This window comes from Anomaloglossus baeobatrachus, chromosome 5 (assembly GCF_048569485.1).
Source record: "Anomaloglossus baeobatrachus isolate aAnoBae1 chromosome 5, aAnoBae1.hap1, whole genome shotgun sequence".
NCBI classification, from domain to species: domain Eukaryota; kingdom Metazoa; phylum Chordata; class Amphibia; order Anura; family Aromobatidae; genus Anomaloglossus; species Anomaloglossus baeobatrachus.
In genome coordinates this window covers 500,794,861-500,815,275 of record NC_134357.1, presented here as the reverse complement: position 1 = coordinate 500,815,275, position 20,415 = coordinate 500,794,861, and the positions used below count along the sequence as shown (strand labels likewise).

Genomic DNA, 20,415 nt, shown 5'->3' with positions numbered 1-20,415 from the left:
ACATTGTGACGAGGGGGCAGCATGCATGGGACACTGTGAGGCGGGGGCAGCATGCATGGGACATTGTGAGGAGGGGGCAGCATGCATGGGACATTGTGAGGAGGGGGCAGCATGCATGGGACATTGTGAGGAGGGGGCAGCATGCATGGGACATTGTGAGGCGGGGGCAGCATGCATGGGACATTGTGAGGCGGGGGCAGCATGCATGGGACATTGTGAGGAGGGGGCAGCATGCATGGGACATTGTGAGGGGGCAGCATGCATGGGACATTGTGAGGAGGGGGCAGCATGCATGGGACATTGTGAGGAAGGGGCAGCATGCATGGGACATTGGGAGGAAGGGGCAGCATGCATGGGACATTGTGAGGAGGGGGCAGCATGATGTGAGGTCAATGTGCAGATCATATTTCATAATTGAGGAAGGTGTAGTGGGTATAATATAAGGGAGGGCAGTGTGTAGTATATTAGGGGCAGTGTGACAGTCACAGTATATAAGTGGGGATGGTGTGGTGGGAATATTTTATACTCATGCTATGTTTTGATGTGCCCGTGGTGATCCCCATTGTGGGGGGGGGTTAGTGCCCTTTGTTTCTCATTTATACTTTTTAAAGTGTTTTACAAAGTAGATCTGCCTTAAACAGATGTCGAGTGCGAAAACTCAGTTTTACGTTGTCACTAAGGGGCGCGACCACTTAAAGTGCCTAGGGCAGCACGAAGGCAAAATACAGCCCTGAGTGTTAGTGTTCTCTATGTGCGGCCATGTCTGTTAGTGACTGCCACCAATCAGCGTGGCACAGACACATGCCCAGGAGGAGCTGGATGGAGACAAGCGGGGAGGTGAATGAGACTGTTGCCGGCTTCCCAATATTAAAAATATAGATAAAAATATAAAAATGTGTCTGTGTGTGCATGTATGATACATATCTATGTATGTCAGTGTATATGACTGTGTCTAGATTTATGTCTGTTTATATGTGTTTTTGTGACTTTGTCTTTAAATATATACTGTATGTGTACGTATGCCTGTATGTGTATGTATCTGTGCTTGTCTATGTGTGGATGGGGCCCACTGAGACTCTTTCGCCCAGGGCCTACAAAAACATGGAGCCGGCCCTGCGTGTACCAGTCATGTATTCTCCTGTACACTGTACAGGGGCGTACCTTTGGGGGGCATGTGGCATAGCTGCCCCTGCACAGCAATCAGGGGGACACCATTGGAAAGTGTGAGGCAGCAGTATGGTGTGAGAAAAATGTAAGTGGACAGTATTGGGAAAGAAAGGTGTGAGGGGCATAGTATAGAGACTGGGTAGTGGGGGGGATAAGCAGTATAGAGAAGGGGCAGCAGTGCGGGTACAGTATGGAGGGCACAGTATGCTGAGGAGGGGAATGTGAGACGGAGGTACAGTATAGTGACTGGATAGTGAAGGAGACAGGCAGTATAGAGAAGGGGCAGCATGATTGCCAGTGTGAGGGCACAGTATGCTGAGGAGGGGAATTCAAGACTGAGGTGCGGTATAGTGACTGGATAGTGAAGGAGGTAGGCAGTATAGAGAAGGGGCAGCATGATTGCCAGTGTGAGGGCACAGTATGCTGAGAAGGGGGAATGTGAGACTGAGGTGCAGTATTTATATCTAAATGCTACAGTTCGTGCTCTACTGTTATGGTTAAAATGTTAACGTTATTGGGCCCCCACCAGATTTTCTGCCCAGGGGCCCCCACCAACCTTAATCTGGCCCTGTTTGTGGGGCAAGGCGTTTTCAACATGGTTGATGGGAAGAAGTAGGCGGCTGCTTCCACAGGGCCGGCGCTGTCATGGTACAGGACCCTAGGGCAGGCATACTTCATGTTGTCTACCAACTGTGCAAGGGTCGCGGGAACGGCTAGAAAATCACCGGACCTGTCCCATCGAGTCTGTAGCCAAATAGCATATAGGATCCGGGGCTGAGGTCTTTGACCGACACTTTACTGACACCGGGATCCCCAAGTGCTTCACGCCACGGGGATCCGATACTTAGTGCATCAAAGGAGGAAGGGCCCAGACCTGACCTTCCACGGATTTGGGATCGTCTGGAGCCCATCGTGGCAGAGATCAGTACACTGGGGCAGCGCCTGAACTACTTGTGAGTAAAAGACCTGGATCTGCAGCCCCTGTCCCTACCTCTCCTTTACCGGCGCTGGTGCCCAGCGCTGCGGTGCCAACGGGGACTACTACCACCCCTGTCCGTCCTCCATCATCCTCCCCGGGGTAACCCGCTCAACCTGTGGGGAGCGACACCAATCCGGCTGCGGCCTTCACCATCAGCCCCTGAGAGCAGCACCCGCAGCAGCGGCCCATCCCTGGCCGCGGACCACAGGTGGCGTCACTATCTAAAAAGACTTTCCTAAACATCACTACAACCCCCATCCTCCATCCTTCCTCCCGTCCACCGCCTTCCCTCCATCCTGTACGTCTCGGAGTCACAAAACCGGGCCAGCCCAACCCGTGACGACGCAGGGGATCTGCACCCCCGGCCCGGCGACGTGTCAGGTGAAAATCCCTCGAGCCCAAGGTGTTACACCTAAACAGGGGAGCTCCCCCATAAGGGAACCCATTTTGGAAACTAGACCCCTTAAGAAATGTATCTAGATGTGTGCACCTTACTCCCCCAGGTGCTTCACAGAATTTTATAACGTTGAGCCGTGTAAATGAAAAAATACTTTAACAACAAAATTGTTGCTTTAACCCCAAATTTTTCAAATTCACTAAGGTAATAGGAGATAATGGACCTGACAATTTGTTCTGCAATTTCTCCTGAGTACACTAATATTCCACACGTGATCGAAAACTAATTTTGAGGCACAGTACAGAGTCAAGAAGGGAAGGAGCGCCATATTTGAGTTCAGATATACAGTGGGGAAAAAAGTATTGTCAGCCACCAATTGTGCAAGTTCTCCCACTTCATCTACAGGTGTAGTGATGATTTAGTCTCTGTAAAACCCCTATCGTATCAAATGCAGTGAATGTTGCAGAATTCAAAATTGTAAATAAGTCCTTGTTGTGCCCAGTACATTGTAGTGCCCATACACTGTGCTCAGCTCTTGCTTCTGGAAACTTGCACCCTGTAAATTAAGTGGGCTCTCCTTATTACAACAATGCCAAACATGTGGATGCTAACTGTGGTTTAGGCACATTGTGGAGCTCAGAAGGGAGGTACAGAGCATTTTGCATCAGGTCACTTATCTTGTGCTCTATACCAATACGTCTATGGTCGTATAGGGGTTAATTAAAGTCCGAGCACAACTTGTTTGACTGTGCTCAGCCTGGAAGTATGAACACGTCGTACACACACGGCTCTGCTACATCCACACTGTACACCCCTCCTGACCCCACACATAAACTTCCCCTCATCCAGCACAGCAGAGTCCTGCACACACTGAGGAGCTGATCATGTGACCCCTGACTCCTCCCCTCCATGTGACATCATCACAGGTCCTGTAAGCACAGAGCAGCCATATATCCAGTGTGCGGCTCTGCAGGAGGAGGTATGTGGAGATTCCCCATTACTGGATGCTGGGGGCATTAACCCCTTCACATTCCACCAGTCAGAACTCTTTAATATTTCATTGGCCAGTGTGTCTGTGTGAAGCCCCACAGGTGTTGTATCGGTGCATACCTTCAGGGACTCCACGTAGCTGGTGCTGGTCACAGGTAGGGAATCTTCAGTTTTGATCGTGACGCCACTCTCAGTATTGCGGTCAGTGGGGACCGCCACTGCAGGTTAGGGGACGCCTGGGGCTGATGGTGGGTGCAGTCGGATATAGTAGCCTCCTGAGAGTGAGGCAAGCCCCAGGGCCCGGTGTGGGTTTGTAGTACCACAAGTCGCAGAATGACTCAAACACAGTCCAAGAAGTCTTTTAACGTGTTTACTCACTGTTTGGAGGTCACGGTGAGATGCCCGGGCGACACTGTGATAACCAGGTGGAACCAGGAATTCCAGGAGGCCGTTCTGAGGGTAGCTGTCCACTCGCCTTCCTTGCACTCTTTCTGTTTTAGGAGGATCCTTTGCTTGAAGCGTAGTAGGACCCCTCCAGGGAAGCTGTTACCACCCTGCTCCCCTCTCTCTGGCTCGTCTGCCGGCAGCGTGGCCTTGGTGGGATGGCTTCTGGCCCTGTCCCCTTATGGGCCTGGTGTGCTGCTTGGCTCAAGCTCTGTGTAGTCGTGGTGAGGGCATGAAGTACCCCCCCAACCTGTAGGTTAAGCAGCTCTGGATGATCTGCTGCCTGTTCTGGGGACCTAGTTCCCCTTGTGTGCTCGGATACTGGGATCTCCGTACTCAGCCACCCCTCTTTCTCTGGATGCTCTTCAGGCCGACCCACAGTACTCCGTTCTCCTCCGCTTTCAGCTACAGCACTCCTCAGGACCTGTCTGCACGGGAGCTTCTCTGCTCCCCCTCCATACACTTCAACTTCTTCCTCTCGACACTCTCACTTCCTCTCTCTCTCTCTCTGCCCTGCTTCCTAGCAACCAGCCCCTGAACACACCCCCAGCTGGGAATTGAAAGTTAACCCCTTCTGGCTACCCAAGGGTCCCCTCTGGTAATGTGGGAGGCCTGGTCACTATATGTTTGTGTGTGCACCTCATCCTGGCCTTTGGAGATTACCTGGAAGCATTGCTCCCGCATGGGTGCAATACTCTGTGGTGCCTGACCAAGTCAGGGGCGCCACATTCCCCCTTAGTTATCATCAGCACGTCCTCGGGCTGCAAAGACAAGAGAAAGAAAAAAGGTAATTACAAACTTTTCCCACACAGGGGCAATTATTTACATTTAAACATACCAGGTACCATTCCACCACCAACCACCCACATGTCCGAACCCCACCCAAAAACCTCCCGGAGGTAGGTCGCCGGTCCTTTTGGTGACCAGGGCTGGGCCATCACATTCCCCAGACCTTTCCTCCAATCTTCCTCTCCTGAGGGGAGTGGTGTAAGGTAGGCCCCATAAACAGGCGTACCCGCTTCCGAGTGTTGGAGGGCAGGCCCCATAAACAGGCGTGCCCCCTTGTTGGTGCAGAGCCATGCCCCTCAACAGGCAGACTCTGTGGTTGATACCAAGGAGGTAACTTTTTACAATGCAAAAGTTTGTGGTTAAATCCAGTTCATAACCAGTGGTCTAACATTTTAAGGAGGTCTCACAATAGTCCTTGTGGGCACATTTCGCTTAAACGTTACTTAACTATAAACAGGTTAAACATTACATTTCATACCGTCACTTTGAACTAAACTGTACTTTCTCTATAGCGTAATGGGAGCTGACCAAAGTTGCTGCGGGTTGATCTACGCAGTACTATGCTGTCATCTGTCTGAGGTTGTGTCCTCCCACCCGATGTATGTGTCTCAATGTGAATAATGGGTGTACTGGGTATTGATACCAGTGCATGGTCTTCTGCTTCAGCTACATTTGGCTCTTCCAGGTTCTGGACAGGTTCTTCTGGTTCTCTTACTTCTCTAGATTGAGGGAATGTAATGACTGGAATAACTACTGCTCCATTGTATTGAGGCCAACTTGCTGGGAAATCTCCAAGTACAGTATGGATCATCTTTTCTTTTGGTTCTTGAACTGGCAAAGGGTTGGGAATTTCTTCAGGGGTTCTTAGTTGTTCAGGACATTTCTTTAAGCGATCTCTAGAAACGACAGCTGTTGTTTTTCCTCCATCTTTGCTGATAAGGCATGTCTTTTCATTGCTAAGCGTCGATGGTAACACAGTATAGGGTTCTTCTTCCCAGTGATTGTCAAGTTTATGACGTCTTCTCTTTCTTTTGAGAACTATATCTCCTGGCATCAAAGGAACAGCAGGTGCTTTTCGATTGTAGGCTTTTTCTTGTTTCTCACGCTGCTGAGTCAGGCTTCGCTCCACACACTCTTGTACTTTCTTGTATTGGGCTTGGCGGTTGGAATCCCAATCAGCACCTTGTTGATGGTCTTCAGGGGTCTCAACTCCCATTTCCAGATCTACTGGCAATCTCCCTGGTCTGGCCCTCATCAGGTATGCCGGTGTGCAGTTCGTGGAACTCACAGGGATGTTGTTATACATGTCCACTAGATCGGGTAGTTTTTCTGGCCACTGACTTCGTTCCTCCAATGGGAGCGTCTTCAGAAGATCGAGAATGATGTGGTTCATCTTCTCACACATGCCATTGGTCTGGGGATGGTAAGGCGTAGTACGGATCTTCTGGCAGCCGTATAGGTTACAAAACTCCTTAAACACTTCAGCTTCAAAGGCTGGTCCTTGGTCAGTGAGCACTTGATCTGGATAGCCATGTGGTCGACAGAAGTGTGTCTGGAAAGCTTTGGCTGCGGTTTGACCTGTCAAGTCCTTGACTGGTACTACCACCAGGAATCTGGAGTAGTGGTCAACCATAGTGAGAGCGTAGTTGTAGCCTTGTCTGCTGGGTGCCAACTTTACATGGTCCAGGGCCACGATCTCCAGGGGCCGTTTAGTTTGGATGGGCTGGAGTGGTGCTCTCTGGCGGTGCTGGTCTTTTCTTCTAAGATTGCAAGGCCCGCAGTTTCGACACCACTTCTCTAGGGCAGATCTCATGCCCACCCAGTAGAATCTTACTTTAAGTAGGGCCTCCAGTTTCTTCCAACCAAAGTGGCCTGCACCATTGTGATAGTCTTCTAGCACCATCCTCGTATCCTTCTGTGGTACAATCACTTGCCACACCTTCTCATGCGTCCTCGGGTCAATGATGCTCCTGTAAAGTTTGTCTTGATAGATGAATAATCGACCCCTCTCCTTCCATAGGTACTGTGCCTCAGGTGGGGCTCCTTTGTCAAGGCTGGCGCCAGGCTGGCTGATCAGTTTCTTTACCAAGCCCACCGCTGGATCATTTTCCTGGGTCTCCTTCCAGTTGTAATGAGGTAGTGGGTTCAGGGCCACCTCTTGGCGGTTGGCACGCGACTGCCGACACTGTTTTGCTCCATGGCGATGGAACGCTGGCAGCTCAATCTCTTCCAGATCATCTTCATCTTCACCCTCGTCTGCTAGGTGAGGCATCCTGGACAGAGCATCTGCGTTGCCGTTCTTGCGGCCAGCTCGATACTTGACAGTAAAGTCATAATTCGCCAGTCGGGCTACCCAACGCTGCTCCATGGCACCCAACTTAGCAGTATCCAAGTGGGTCAGGGGGTTGTTGTCCGTGAAGACGGTGAATTTGGTGGCTGCCAGGTAGTGCTTGAACCGCTCTGTGATAGCCCATACCATGGCCAGGAACTCTAGCTTGAATGAGCTATAATTCTCCGGGTTTCTTTCAGTAGGCCTGAGCTTCCTGCTGGCGTAAGCAATCACACGCTCTTTGCCTCCCTGCACCTGTGAAAGCACTGCTCCCAGTCCCACATTACTGGCATCTGTGTACAGTACGAATGGCAGACCGTAGTCAGGGTAGGCTAGGATCTCTTCACCCGTCAAGGCCCCTTTCATTTGTCTGAAGGAGTGTTCTTCTGCTTCTCCCCAGTGAAATGGCGGGCCGGAGATCTTTCCTTTCTTCTTTGGGTGGCCTACCAGGAGCTCTTGCAAAGGCGCTGCCATTTTCGTGTAGCCCTTGATGAACCTCCTGTAGTAGCCTACCAAGCCAAGGAACTGACGTATCTCCCGGACGGTAGTAGGTGTGGGCCATTCCTGGATGACTGTGACCTTCTCTGGGTCCGGTGCTACTCCTTCTGCACTGACCACGTGACCTAGGTACTGGACCTTTGGCTTCAGTAAATGGCACTTGGATGGTTTCAGCTTCATTCCATATCGGGATAGTGCTTCAAAGACTTCAGCCAGGTGTTTCAGGTGGTCCTCGTAGGTCTTGGAGTACACGATGACATCATCCAGGTAGAGCAGGACGGTTTCAAAGTTGAGGTGCCCTAGGCAGCATTCCATAAGCCTCTGGAAGGTCCCGGGGGCATTGCAGAGTCCAAATGGCATGCTGTTGAACTCACAGAGGCCCATTGGGGTGGTGAAGGCCGTCTTCTCCCGATCTTCTTCTGCTACAGATACTTGCCAGTAGCCACTAGTAAGATCTAGGGTAGAAAAGTAGTTAGAGGCTTTCAAGGCAGCGAGGGATTCCTCTATCCTTGGCAAAGGGTAGGCATCCTTGTGTGTTATCTGATTTATCCGTCTGTAATCCACACACATCCTCATCGTGCCATCCTTCTTTCTTACCAGGACCAGGGGAGCTGCCCAGGGGCTGCAACTGTCCCTTATGACTCCTGCCTCCTTCATGTCCTTCAGCATGTCCTTCGTGCGCTGGTAATGGGCTGGTGGAATAGGCCTATGTCTTTCCTTAATGGGAGGATGACTGCCTGTGGGTATGTGATGTTGCACCCCTTTGATCCTACCAAAGTCTAGTGGGTTCTTACTAAAGACCTGCTCGTATTCCTGCACGACCCTGTAAACCCCATGTTTCTGGTAGTCGGGTGTAGAGTCAGTCCCCACGTGTAGTTTCTGGCACCAGTCCTCTAACTGCTTTTGGGAGGTCTCGCCCTCTTTTGAGTCAGCTTGTGTCAGGGGACCTACAGGTGTTATGGCGTCATCTGAGCATGTAAACAGTTTGGCTATGGTAGCGTACCTTGGTAGTCTGGCTTCCTCCTCCCCACAGTTCAACACTCGTACAGGCACTCGTCCCTTGTGTACATCAACTACCCCCCTGGCTGTCAGAATCGTGGGCCAGTGGTCTGAATGAGTGGGCTCTAGTACAGCCTGGTAATCTTGTCCTCTGAGACCTACCGCTGCTCTACACCACATCATCATTTCACTCCGTGGGGGTATCACAATGGGGTTAGCATCCATCACCCGTACACTACCAATCTCACCGCCAGTCTGTTTTACCTGTTGCTTCCTCAGAATGATTCGGATCTCCTTTTGCAAGGCTCTTTGCGACCTGCCGTCAGCACCTTCAACAATCTGGTGAAGCAACAACAACACTTCCCCTAGGCAATTTTCTATGACATTAGTGCCTAAAATCATTTGCGGGTTCCTTTCTCTAACATCAGTGTCCACAACAATCAGTCCTTGTCCCTTCATTTCCTGCCTTCCCACCTTTATGGTTACCTCTTTGACCCCGATCTGGTCTATAGGTTGTCCGTTGGCAGCATAGATGGTGAGGGAGGGGTCCGGTGGTCGGAGATCGCCGTCCGACCAAAACCTCCGATACAGGACATGCGGGATCGTGGTGACCTGAGAGCCGGTGTCCAATAATGCCGGGGTAGGGATCCCGTCCAAGACGATGGACAGGACAGGACGTCCACCCACGTACTGATCACAGCAGCGACTTGGGCCTGATCTTCTTAATCCTGAGGACTGGCCCTCGGCCCCAGGTTTGACTCGTTTAAAGGACAGGCCCTTGCATAGTGACCTGCCTTCTGGCAACGACGACAGATGGGTTGTCCAGCTGAGTCATAGCGATCACTGCTCCTGCCTCGAGTTGGGGGACCCCTTCTCCTCCGCATCCAAGGGACGTCCTCTGGGTTGTCGGCTAGCAGGATCTGATGAGGGACTTTGGTCTCTGAGGGCAACTGCATTGCTTTCAGGATTTGTGCGACGTCCGTAGTGAGCTGCTGCACTTGGGAGGATAGCGTACTTATGGTCTCTGCTGGCGCGTTGAGTCCTTTTGCAGTCATCAGGGCCTGCGTGGAGGATTCTGCTCCTGCAGCCGTGGAACTGGCAGGGTCTGTGTCCACAGGGGGTTGGAGTGCTTTCACTGCCCGGTCTTTCAGAATGGCAAAGTCCACGTCAGGGTGTTCCAGGGACCACAGCTTCATCTGCTTCCCATCCTCAGGAGAGCGCAGGCCCCGCAAGAATTGTTCCTTCATCATCCGGTTTCCTTCCTGATCACTGACAGGGTCCACCAGCTTGAGAGCCCGTAGTGCAGCCTGCAGCCTGAGGGCATAGTCTCTTATACTATCTTGGGGCTTCTGACGGCAGTGATAGAAGTCCGTTCTCAGCTCTCCCTCCGTGCGGTGTTCAAAAGCAGCTGCTAGTTTGGCAAAGATGGTCTCAACAGAGCTCCGGTCATCATTGGCCCAGGACTCAGCTTCCAATTCTGCTGCTCCAGTCAATTGTCCCAGCACCACAGCGGCCCTCTGTTTACCAGTCATCGCGTGCATGTCTAGCAGGGTGTTGATCTTTTTCTTAAACCCGGTCAGCGTGTCTATTTTACCGGCGTATTGAGGCAGCCATTGCGCCCCTGGGGCATACAACAAGGACACTGGCATTATGGGGGCGACCTCGGCCGGCGCAGCTGCGACCGCGGCACCGGCACCAGGCGCTGCGGCGTCCAGCGCGACAGGGGCTGGCATCGCTTGGGCTGTGTCGCCCTGACCAGGGGCATTACCTCCTGGAGCGTCCATTTTTCTTCAGAAAATCCGCGCGCTCCCTTTCCACTTCCTGGGTCAGAACGCTCTCTGAATTGTGGGGATTCTGGGGCGGCCACACCTCTTCGTGGGCGGTGCTCTTCTCCCTCGCGCGGGCTGCAGCGCGCGCTTTTGAAGATGGCAATATGGCGGCGGTTCAATTTTTGCGGTCGGACCTCTGAGGCACACGGTCACCTGTCTGAACAGGTCTAGTCCTTATCCTGTTCGTGACGCCAGATGATGTGAAGCCCCACAGGTGTTGTATCGGTGCATACCTTCAGGGACTCCACGTAGCTGGTGCTGGTCACAGGTAGGGAATCTTCAGTTTTGATCGTGACGCCACTCTCAGTATTGCGGTCAGTGGGGACCGCCACTGCAGGTTAGGGGACGCCTGGGGCTGATGGTGGGTGCAGTCGGATATAGTAGCCTCCTGAGAGTGAGGCAAGCCCCAGGGCCCGGTGTGGGTTTGTAGTACCACAAGTCGCAGAATGACTCAAACACAGTCCAAGAAGTCTTTTAACGTGTTTACTCACTGTTTGGAGGTCACGGTGAGATGCCCGGGCGACACTGTGATAACCAGGTGGAACCAGGAATTCCAGGAGGCCGTTCTGAGGGTAGCTGTCCACTCGCCTTCCTTGCACTCTTTCTGTTTTAGGAGGATCCTTTGCTTGAAGCGTAGTAGGACCCCTCCAGGGAAGCTGTTACCACCCTGCTCCCCTCTCTCTGGCTCGTCTGCCGGCAGCGTGGCCTTGGTGGGATGGCTTCTGGCCCTGTCCCCTTATGGGCCTGGTGTGCTGCTTGGCTCAAGCTCTGTGTAGTCGTGGTGAGGGCATGAAGTACCCCCCCAACCTGTAGGTTAAGCAGCTCTGGATGATCTGCTGCCTGTTCTGGGGACCTAGTTCCCCTTGTGTGCTCGGATACTGGGATCTCCGTACTCAGCCACCCCTCTTTCTCTGGATGCTCTTCAGGCCGACCCACAGTACTCCGTTCTCCTCCGCTTTCAGCTACAGCACTCCTCAGGACCTGTCTGCACGGGAGCTTCTCTGCTCCCCCTCCATACACTTCAACTTCTTCCTCTCGACACTCTCACTTCCTCTCTCTCTCTCTCTGCCCTGCTTCCTAGCAACCAGCCCCTGAACACACCCCCAGCTGGGAATTGAAAGTTAACCTCTTCTGGCTACCCAAGGGTCCCCTCTGGTAATGTGGGAGGCCTGGTCACTATATGTTTGTGTGTGCACCTCATCCTGGCCTTTGGAGATTACCTGGAAGCATTGCTCCCGCATGGGTGCAATACTCTGTGGTGCCTGACCAAGTCAGGGGCGCCACATCTGCATTTGACGTTGTTTTACGCGTTTCGCGTCACACATTACCAGAGCCATTCTTTGGTACTTTTTTCTTTTTTTTTCTTCCAGTTTTACAGTTTCTTTAGAGAAGCGTAAAGGGGAAAATGGTAGAAAAATCTCCATCACATTGAATAAAATCACAAGGAGGCCTGAACCAAAAACCCTGTGTAAGTAAACCCTTTATAATTGATGTATATTATATAGTGACATCTGTCCTCACCTGCGATTATGCTGTGTGTGTCTATTCACTTTACCATGTGAAACCCCTGACGCACCTTAGGGAAATGGGTATCGACCCAGCAGGATAATAAAATTGTGGATACATTATGTACGTCAGTTAACACCTATAGAGTGATATGATATAGGTACGGAAAGTATTCAGACCCCTTTACATTTTTCACTCTGTTTCATTGCAGCTATTTGGTAAATTAAAAAAAAAATCATTTTTTTCCTCATTAATGTACACTCTGCACCCCATCTTGACAAGAAAAACCTGAAATATCACATGGTCATAAGTATTCAGACCCTTTGCTCAGTATGGAGTAGACGCTCCCTTTTGAGCTTGTACAGCCATGACCCTTCTTGGGAATGATGTAATAAGTTTTCCACACCTGGATTTGGGGATGCCATTCTTCCTTGCAGATCCTCTCCAGTTCCGTCAGGTTGGATGGTGAACGTTGGTGCAAAGCATTTTCAGGTCTCTCCAGAGATGCTCAATTGGGTTTAGGTCAGGGCTTTGCCTGGGCCAGTCAAGAATGGTAACAGAGTTGTTCTGAAGCCACTCCTTTGTTATTTTAGCTGTGTGATTAGGGTCATTGTCTTGTTGGAAGGTGAACCTTCGGCCAAGTCTGAGGTCCAGAGCACCCTGTAAGAGGTTTTCTTCCAGGATATCTCTGTAGTTGGCCGCATTCATCTTTCCTTCAATTGCAACCAGTCGTCCTGTCCTGGCAGCTGAAAAACACCCCCATAGCATGATACTGCCACCACCATGTTTCACTGTTGGGATTGTATTGGGCAGGTGATGAGCAGTGCCTGGTTTTCTCCACACATACTGCTTAGAATTATCACCAAGAAGTTCTATCTTCATCTGGGAGTCCTTCATGTGTTTTTTTGCAAACTCTAAGTGGGCTTTCATATGTCTTCCACTGAGGAGAGGCTTCCGTTGGGCCATTCTGCCAAATAGTTCCGACTGGTGGAGGGCTGCAGTGATAGTTGACTTTGGGGAACTTTCTCCCATCTCCCTACTTCATCCATGGAGCTCAGCCACTGTGATCCTGGGGTTCTTCTTTACTTATCTCACCAAGGCTCTTCTCCCACAATTGCTCAGTTTGGCTGAACGGCCAGGTGTAGGAAGAGTTCTGGTGGTCCCAAACGTCTTCAATTTAAGGATTATGGAGGTCACTGTGCTCTAAGGAACCTTGAGTACTGTAGAAATTCTTTTATAACCTTGGCCAGATCTGTGCCTTCACACAATTCTGTCTCTGAGCTCCTTGGGCAGTTCCTTTGACCTCATAATTCTCATTTGGTCTGACATGCACTGTGAGCTGTGAGGTCTTATATACAGTATACAGGTGTGTGCCTTTCCAAATCAAGTCCTATTAGTTTAATTAAACATAGCTGGACTCCAATTAAGGAGTAGATCTATCTCAAGGAGGATCACAAGGAAATGGACAGCATGTGACTTAAATATGAGTCTCTGAGCAAAAAGTCTGAATACTTATGACAATGTGATATTTCAGTTTTCCTTGTTTAACCCCTTCACCCCCGGCCACTAAAACACCCTAATGACCGGGCCATTTTTTGCAATTCTGACCAGTGTCACTTTGACAGGTTATAACTCTGGAACGCTTCAACGGATCCCGGCGATTCTGACATTGTTTTTTCGTGACATATTGTACTTCATGATAGTGGTAAATTTAGGCTGATATTTTTTGCGTTTATTTGTGAAAATTTTGGAAATTTGTCGAAAATTTTGAAAATTTTGCAATTTTTAAACTTTGAAATTTTATGCCTATAAATCTGGGAGATATGTCACACAAAATAGTTACTACATAACATTTCCCACTTGTCTACTTTAGACCAGCGCAATTTTCGAAACAAAATGTTTTTTCGTTAGAAAGTTAGAAGGGGTCAAAGTTCATCAGCAATTTCTCATTTTTCCAACAAAATTTACAAAACCATTTTTTTAGGGACCACATCACATTTGAGGTGACTTTGAGAGGCCGAGGTGACAGAAAATACCCCAAAGTGACCCCATTCTAAAAACTGCACCCCTCACACTGCTCAAAACTAAATCTAAGAAGTCTATTAACCCTTTAGGTACTTCACAGGAACCAAAGCCACGTGGAAGGAAAAAATTAAAATTTTACTTTTTTACATGAAAATGTTACTTTAGCCATAAAAATTTACATTTTCACAAGGGAGAAAAGAGAAAGTGCACCCTACAATTTATTGTGCAATTTCTCCTGAGTACGCTGATACCCCATGTGTGGTAAAAATCAATTGTTTGGGCGCACGGCAGAGCTCGGAAGGTAAGGAGCGCCATTCGAATTTTTGAAAGCAAAATTAGCTGGACTCATTATTGGACGCCATGTCGGGTTTGGAGACCCGTTGAGGTGCCTAAACAATGGAGCACCCCCACAAGTGACCCCATTTTGGAAACTAGACCCCTCATGGAATTTATCTAGATGTTTAGTGAGCACTTTGAACCCCTGGGGGCTTCACAGAAGTTTATTACATTGTGTCGAGAAAATATTTTTTTTTTTTTTTACCACAAAATTGTTACTTCAACCAGGTAGCTTTTTTTTTCACAAGGGTATTAGGAAAAAACACACAATAAAACATATTGTGCAATTTCTCCTGAGTACGCCGATATCTCATATGTGGTGGAAATCAATTGTTTGGGCGCACAGCAGGGCTCAGAAGGCAAGGAGGGCCATTTGACTTTTCGAATGCAAAATTGTCTGGAATCGCTAGCGGATGCCATGTTGCGTTTGGAGACCCCCTGAGGTGCCTAAACAATGGAGCACCCCCACAAGTGACCCCATTTTGGAAACTAGACCCCTCATGGAATTTATCTAGATGTTTAGTGAGCACTTTGAACCCCTGGGGGCTTCACAGAAGTTTATTACATTGTGTCGAGAAAATATTTTTTTTTTTTTTTACCACAAAATTGTTACTTCAACTAGGTAGCTTTTTTTTTCACAAGGGTATTAGGAAAAAACACACAATAAAACATATTGTGCAATTTCTCCTGAGTACGCCGATATCTCATATGTGGTGGAAATCAATTGTTTGGGCGCACAGCAGGGCTCAGAAGGCAAGGAGGGCCATTTGACTTTTCGAATGCAAAATTGTCTGGAATCGCTAGCGGATGCCATGTTGCGTTTGGAGACCCCCTGAGGTGCCTAAACAATGGAGCACCCCCACAAGTGACCCCATTTTGGAAACTAGACCCCTCATGGAATTTATCTAGATGTTTAGTGAGCACTTTGAACCCCTGGGGGCTTCACAGAAGTTTATTACATTGTGTCGAGAAAATATTTTTTTTTTTTTTTACCACAAAATTGTTACTTCAACCATGTAGCTTTTTTTTTCACAAGGGTATTAGGAAAAAACACACAATAAAACGTATTGTGCAATTTCTCCTGAGTACGCCGATATCTCATATGTGGTGGAAATCAATTGTTTGGGCGCACAGCAGGGCTCAGAAGGCAAGGAGGGCCATTTGACTTTTCGAATGCAAAATTGTCTGGAATCGCTAGCGGATGCCATGTTGCGTTTGGAGACCCCCTGAGGTGCCTAAACAATGGAGCACCCCCACAAGTGACCCCATTTTGGAAACTAGACCCCTCATGGAATTTATCTAGATGTTTAGTGAGCACTTTGAACCCCTGGGGGCTTCACAGAAGTTTATTACATTGTGTCGAGAAAATATTTTTTTTTTTTTTTACCACAAAATTGTTACTTCAACCATGTAGCTTTTTTTTTCACAAGGGTATTAGGAAAAAACACACAATAAAACGTATTGTGCAATTTCTCCTGAGTACGCCGATATCTCATATGTGGTGGAAATCAATTGTTTGGGCGCACAGCAGGGCTCAGAAGGCAAGGAGGGCCATTTGACTTTTCGAATGCAAAATTGTCTGGAATCGCTAGCGGATGCCATGTTGCGTTTGGAGACCCCCTGAGGTGCCTAAACAATGGAGCACCCCCACAAGTGACCCCATTTTGGAAACTAGACCCCTCATGGAATTTATCTAGATGTTTAGTGAGCACTTTGAACCCCTGGGGGCTTCACAGAAGTTTATTACATTGTGTCGAGAAAATATTTTTTTTTTTTTTACCACAAAATTGTTACTTCAACCATGTAGCTTTTTTTTTCACAAGGGTATTAGGAAAAAACACACAATAAAACGTATTGTGCAATTTCTCCTGAGTACGCCGATATCTCATATGTGGTGGAAATCAATTGTTTGGGCGCACAGCAGGGCTCAGAAGGCAAGGAGGGCCATTTGACTTTTCGAATGCAAAATTGTCTGGAATCGCTAGCGGATGCCATGTTGCGTTTGGAGACCCCCTGAGGTGCCTAAACAATGGAGCACCCCCACAAGTGACCCCATTTTGGAAACTAGACCCCTCATGGAATTTATCTAGATGTTTAGTGAGCACCTTTATCCCCCAGGTGCTTCACATTAGATTGGAACATTGAGCCGAGAAAATAAAAAAATCTTATTTTCTCAACAAAAATGTTCTTTGAGTTAAAAATTTTTAATTTTCCCAAGCATATCAGGAAAAATTGCCCCATATAATTTGTTGTGCAATTTCTCCTGAGTACGCAGATACCCCATATGTGGTGGAAAACCACTGTTTAGGCGCATGGCAGGGCTCAGACGGGAAGAAGTGACATTTTGGAGAGCAGATTTTGAGGAATGATCTGCGGGTGTCAAGTCGCATTTGGAGAGCCCCTGATGTGCCTAAACAGTGGAAACCCCCCACATGTGACCCCATTTTGGAAACTAGACCCCTCATGGAATTTATCTAGATGTTTAGTGAGCACCTTTATCCCCCAGGTGCTTCACATTAGATTGGAACATTGAGCCGAGAAAATAAAAAAATCTTATTTTCTCAACAAAAATGTTCTTTGAGTTAAAAATTTTTAATTTTCCCAAGCATATCAGGAAAAATTGCCCCATATAATTTGTTGTGCAATTTCTCCTGAGTACGCAGATACCCCATATGTGGTGGAAAACCACTGTTTAGGCGCATGGCAGGGCTCAGACGGGAAGAAGTGACATTTTGGAGTGCAGATTTTGAGGAATGATCTGCGGGTGTCAAGTCGCATTTGGAGAGCCCCTGATGTGCCTAAACAGTGGAAACCCCCCACATGTGACCCCATTTTGGAAACTAGACCCCTCATGGAATTTATCTAGATGTTTAGTGAGCACCTTTATCCCCCAGGTGCTTCACATTAGATTGGAACATTGAGCCGAGAAAATAAAAAAATCTTATTTTCTCAACAAAAATGTTCTTTGAGTTAAAAATTTTTAATTTTCCCAAGCATATCAGGAAAAATTGCCCCATATAATTTGTTGTGCAATTTCTCCTGAGTACGCAGATACCCCATATGTGGTGGAAAACCACTGTTTAGGCGCATGGCAGGGCTCAGACGGGAAGAAGTGACATTTTGGAGTGCAGATTTTGAGGAATGATCTGCGGGTGTCAAGTCGCATTTGGAGAGCCTCTGATGTGCCTAAACAGTGGAAACCCCCCACATGTGACCCCAATTTGGAAACTAGAACCCCCAAGGAACCTATGTAGATATGTGCTGCGCATTTTGAACCCCCATGTCCCCCATATTGATCCAGAGGAAGGCAAAAACCCCATGCATCAAAAACTCCACATTAGGGGAAAAATTCCTTCCCGACTCCTCATATGGCAATCAGACTAGTTCCCTGGATCAATGCCCCATCCCAAAATTAGTGTTGCGTCTTGAAGATGAAAGTATGTATTTTTATTACAGGAGTGAACGTCAGGTTGGCATGTGTTGGAGATAATGTCAAGTTGGCATGGGAGTGCTTTTTTTTTTAATTTTTTTTTTTTGGCTGTGTGTGTTATGTGAGTTGAGGGGAATAAGTCAGAATGGTATGTGTGAGTGCCGTTTTTTTTTTGTGTGTGTATGTTGTGTGAGTTGTGGGGAGTATGTCAGGTTGGCATGTATGTATGGTAGATTCTGAAACAGTCCGGGATGCAGAGTCCAGGTGTGTCGGGGCAGGTGTCGCATTGCCATGTTGTGTCCTTTCTAATCCCGTTCCTGTGGCACACTCTACACTTTCTCTGTGTCCTACCTTTTCTGGCTGCTTGCGGGACCTTGCCTAGGAAATGTTGCCCTTGTACAAAACGAGAACCTTCAGTTCCAGAGGTACTGGGGGCCGCTGCCTCCTGATCTCCAAACATCAGGGCCTTGACCACTGCCTCCTGGAACTGAAGGAAGGTGTTGGTGCTGCCTGCACATCGTGATAGCACGAACGCGTTGTACAGTGCCATCTGTACGAGGTGCACAGCCAGCTTCTTGTACCACACCTTAGCCTTTCGTGCTGCACTGTAGGGCTGGAGGACTTGATCAGAGAGATCAACTCCCCCCATGTACCGGTTGTACCCCAGGACACAGTTAGGTTTCTGGACCTGTGAAAGAGAACCCCGAACTGTGGTGGTGGTGGTGCCAGGATCATGGATTGTGGTCAACAAAAAGACGTCCCTCTTGTCTCTGAACTTGACCACAAGCATGTTGTCGCTACACTGGGCTCTGCTCTCGCCCTTTCGGAGCAGCTGCCCAGTTAGCGACGTAGGGAGACCCCTCTGGTTTCTGCGCACAGTACCGCACGCTGCAGTAGCTCTGGCAGAGAGGGATCTGAATAGTGGGATGCTGGTATAAAAGTTATCAACATACAAGTGATAACCCTTATCCAGCAGTGGGTGCACCAAATCCCACACTATTTTCCCACTCACCCCCAGAGAAGGTGGGCATTCTGGGGGTTCGATCTTGGTGTCTTTTCCCTCATAAACTCTAAACCTGAGAGTATACCCTGAGGTACTCTCGCAGAGTTTATAGAGTTTGATTCCATACCTGGCCCTCTTGTTGGGCAGGTACTGACGGAATCCCAGCCTTCCCTTGAAGTGGATGAGGGTTTCATCCACGCAGATTTCCCTTTCGGGAATGTACACTTCAGCAAACTTGTTGCTGAAGTGATCGATGACCGGACGAATTTTGAAAAGTCTTTCAAAATTCGGGTCATCTCGGGGAAGACACTCCGAATTGTCCCTGAAATGGAGAAATTTATGGATTGACTCGAAACGGTGACGGGTCATTACCATGCGAAATACTGGAGTGTTATTTATAATATCTACACTCCAGTATTTGCGGATTTCAGGCTTCTTCACCAACCCCATATTAAGAACCAGACCCCAGAACTTCATCATTTCAACTGCGTCAACGGGAGACCAGTCAGAAAATGAGGAAGCAGCGTTTTGAGCCAAAAAAAGTTCGGCGTACAAATTGGTTTGCACCACCATGAGACTTATGAACTGCTCAGTGAAAAAGACTTTGAAAAAATCTAGTTCACTGAGGTTGGCAGTCTCAAACTGGATTCCTGATTGGGGGATGAAGTCCGGAATCCGTGGTGCAAAGTTTGCAGGGGCCGGGGACCAGAGGGGATCACTAGTGCTAGGCTGGGGGGCACTAGCACTAGTGCTGGTTTGGGGGGCAGTAGCACTAGTGCTGGATTGGGGGGCAGTAGCACTAGTGCTGGATTGGGGGGCAGTAGCACTAGTGCTGGATTGGGGGGCAGTAGCACTAGTGCTGGATTGGGGGTCACTCACTCTTGGCTGATGTCCACTTCTTCTTCTGCGTCTTCTTCGTACTTCTTCTTCTTCACTGAAGGAGGAGGAAGAGGAGTCGGAGTGGGACGAGTACAAGAATGTGGGGTCTTCTCCCTCACTCTCGGTTTCGGAGGCAATATGGTCATATGCCTCCTGGGCTGAAAAAAGTTGTGGTCGGGATGAGCGGCGCAAGTGGGACATTGTGTAGGGTGTGTGGGGCGTGGAAAAAAAAAACCAAAAAAACCCAACAAACTAAACTTTATTAGTGTGTGTGTGTGTGTGTGTGTGTGTGTGTGTGTGTTTCTTTATTTTCTTTGAGTAGACAAATAAAAAATCTAGAAAGAAAAAGAAAATAACTAGATTTAAAATTTGGAATCATAAAAATGAAACATACTAAAAAGGCGTCCGTAAAAGAAAAAAAAAAATCCTGCGCTAAACTGAGCTCGGACGCAGATCCGTGATATGCATCATGGATCTGCGCTCGGCGGATAAGGTGTAAAAAGCAATCACTGATACGGGGAAAAAAAAAAAAAATCCTGCGCTAAACTGAGCTCGGACGCAGATCCGTGATATGCATCATGGATCTGCGCTCGGCGGATAAGGTGTAAAAAGCAATCACTGATACGGGGAAAAAAAAAAAAAAAATCCTGCGCTAAACTGAGCTCGGACGCAGATCCGTGATATGCATCATGGATCTGCGCTCGGCGGATAAGGTGTAAAAAGCAATCACTGATACGGGGAAAAAAAAAAAAAAAATCCTGCGCTAAACTGAGCTCGGACGCAGATCCGTGATATGCATCATGGATCTGCGCTCG

The 20,415-nt window shown here is 48.6% G+C and overlaps 1 protein-coding gene across 1 annotated transcript in view; it reads left to right on the top strand.

Moving 5' to 3' along the window:
* Positions 1-3,474: 3,474 nt before the first annotated feature.
* The window catches only part of LOC142311934 (uncharacterized), a 35,716-nt gene continuing 18,775 nt past the window's right edge, over positions 3,475-20,415 (top strand). The window contains exons 1-2 of the mRNA XM_075350802.1: positions 3,475-3,522; positions 11,792-11,889. The gene's annotated coding sequence lies outside the window, so the exon portion shown is untranslated. The remainder of the gene's footprint in view (positions 3,523-11,791; positions 11,890-20,415) is intronic.